This window comes from Cebus imitator, unplaced genomic scaffold, assembly GCF_001604975.1.
Source record: "Cebus imitator isolate Cc_AM_T3 unplaced genomic scaffold, Cebus_imitator-1.0 Scaffold6, whole genome shotgun sequence".
Lineage (NCBI taxonomy): Eukaryota > Metazoa > Chordata > Mammalia > Primates > Cebidae > Cebus > Cebus imitator.
Genome location: NW_016107321.1, coordinates 5,874,480 through 5,877,392, shown reverse-complemented (window position 1 = coordinate 5,877,392; position 2,913 = coordinate 5,874,480).

Sequence of the window (2,913 nt, the reverse complement as noted above, 5' to 3'; positions counted from 1 at the left end):
TTGGGAGCCCATACCTATATATACCTACTATGTACCTGTGGGAAGTAGAACAGTTCCTTTTTAACGTTTCCTTTCTTGTTAAAGAATAAGTGTGCTAATAACTTTGTTAAGCCTATCCCAGGTAGCTGTTAGACATGCCACGCTTACAGGCACGTAGTACACTCTATGTCCTTGTACTTTAACCAAGACATTTGTGCTGGATGTGCTCACAGGCATGTCCCAGTGCTCCATTGCTTTTACCTGTTTAAAAAAGTTTTATGTTGTTAGCCAATCAGGTTTTAGTTTAGATTGTGAAGTCTGGCTCCAGCCAACCGAAATCAGACACACCAGTAAGGATGACCCCAAATGAGTAAGGGATAAATTTGTGTGTTTTCCTTTGTTCTTTGACCTCTTGTGGCACAATGGCTAGTGAGCCCTTCCTGCAGTCCAGGAAGTAAAAATTGTGTTGCTGAAAGGTCCTTTGTCTCAGTGCTAATTTTTCTTTGCAGCACGGAGCATCAATTTCCAACAGAACCCATAAAAATTATTTAAAAAGTTGGAACCAGAATCTTCTAACTTGCTTAAAATGTTTCAAATTAAATTTTCAGGCTTTCCAACCACTTATTAAAATTGTCAAAATGGAACAGCCTCTGATTATTTTGCAAGAACAGCTGATTGGATCAGAAAGGATTTATACTTGCTAGTGAATTTCAACTTCTGTGTAATTGGTGAATGAGACTAATAAATATTTTAATTTAATAAACACAATATCTTTTTTTCCATTTGCCTGTCCTTACCTTTGTGAGATGCCTTTTTCAGCTATGGTACTCATGAAAACGAAGTAATGAAATAACACGAACTTAAAACCAGACCTTCAAATTGCCCTATCATAAAGTATTAAATCAATATTTTAAAAAATTATGCAAAACTGAAAATCACATTGCTATCTCTAAAATATGAATATAACACAATCTATATATGTATAATACAGATTATATATTATATGTACACTCAATATTACTATTCTTAATGAGGGCAAAATGTTTTTTGGTACCATTCATAAATAGTAAAGCAAGCATTATTTTAGAAAACCCACTAATGAACTACTAAGGATACAAGATGAAAAATGTGGTAACCTCTATTCTAGTGATGTTTCTGAAGATGCTGTAATTCCCTAGACACTAGCCCCCACCCTTGGGGTGCTAACCCTCCCCCCACAACCCGTGACTATGAATTCAGGGGAACTGGCTGGGCTTGATGCCTGAACCCAGTCTTGTTCTAAAGGTACTTATGGAGTTTATATATACAAATTCAGTGTGCTATCTTGCTTCTATTGGAACGGTCTCAGGTCTATAGAATGTGTAAAGCAATCAATAATCACATTTGGATGTTGTATCAGAACTCGTGGTTATAATATGGTTTAGAGTAATGACCTCCAACAGTAGAGCAACACTCATGATGACTGTAAATTATTAATCAAGTCAATGTGGACTGGGAAGCACAGGTCCCAGAAGCAGCTGACCAAGCAAGTTTTATTACAGAAGATAGCACCCTAGCTAACCTTGAGCCATAACAAGAGCCATAACAAACCGTCTGTATAGGCTAATTCAAGGAGCCCACAATGGTGTAGGGGATTATTTTGCAACCAATAAGAGCCTAACGTTGACAAAGGAGAGAAGCCAGAGTAGAACTCCTGTGATGCACTTAGACTGCTTCTGGACTTTTGGCTGGACCTTCAGGCCACCTGGGGCACTAGTATTTTAAATAAACAAATAAAAAATCTTCAAGGTATTCCAATATGCAGCCGCGGTGGAGAACCACTTTTAAACCATAATCGTCATTGCATTTGCTTCACTTTCACTTCTGGACACTATAGAGAAACTTGTACCTGACTTGCCCTCTGCTAAAATCAACAATAAAAGTAGACAGAATATATGCATCAACTGTTTTGAGGCATTGAGTAAGGGGCAATGCTGGATGAGGATCCTGAGATACGGAAACACAAGACGAGCCCCATCATCACCTGGCTTTCTGCCTGCTGTAGCACAGGGAAGTGACAGCCATGCTGAGGAGTGACTTTACTGAGATGAAGAGGCAGAATTTGGGACTTGGGGCTGCTGAAGTAGCTGAAGTTTGCAGAACAGGGTACTAGAGAAGAAGGGATTTGTGCAGGACAATGGGGTCAGAAGTTTGCGTGGGAAGTCGTTATGTGAATCCTTAGCTAGCGTCTAGGCTGTGATTGTCCCAGGCATGAGGCCTGTCGCGGGGCTGAGAGCTGCACAGTAATACTAGAACTTGTACGTTCCTGGGAGATGTTAGCACTCTGGCCTAACCTGAACTGACATCTTACTGAACACCTTGGGCATTCAGGTGAGACCTAGAAGGGCTATGCCTTGGGAGTAAGGACTGTGCCATAACGTAAGAACAATACTTTAGGACTAAGCTTTAAACCAAAATAGATTTCTCCCAAATAAAGACTCATACCAGCCTACCCTGATCAAAAGGCTATAACAGTAATTTAAATGCCTGCCAGAACAAAACTCAACATCTTATGCAGGAAGATGGCATAATTCAAATTCCCCACGTCATATCATTCACCGTGTCCACCATACAATAACAAATTAGTAGACATGCAAAGAAGCAGAAAAATGTAACCCATGATCAAGGAAAAAAAGCTATCAATAACATCTAGATCCAATTGGTCTAGATGTTGAACTTGGCAAAGAAAGACTGAGCAACTAATATAAAAATATCCAAAGACTTAAGAAAAAGATCATCCTTAGGGCCGGGCGCGGTGGCTCACGCCTGTAATCCCAGCACTTTGGGAGGCTGAGGCGGGTGGATCACTAGGTCAAGAGATCGAGACCATCCTGGTCAACATGGTGAAACCCCCTCTCTACTAAAAATACAAAAATTAGCTGGGCATGGTGGTGC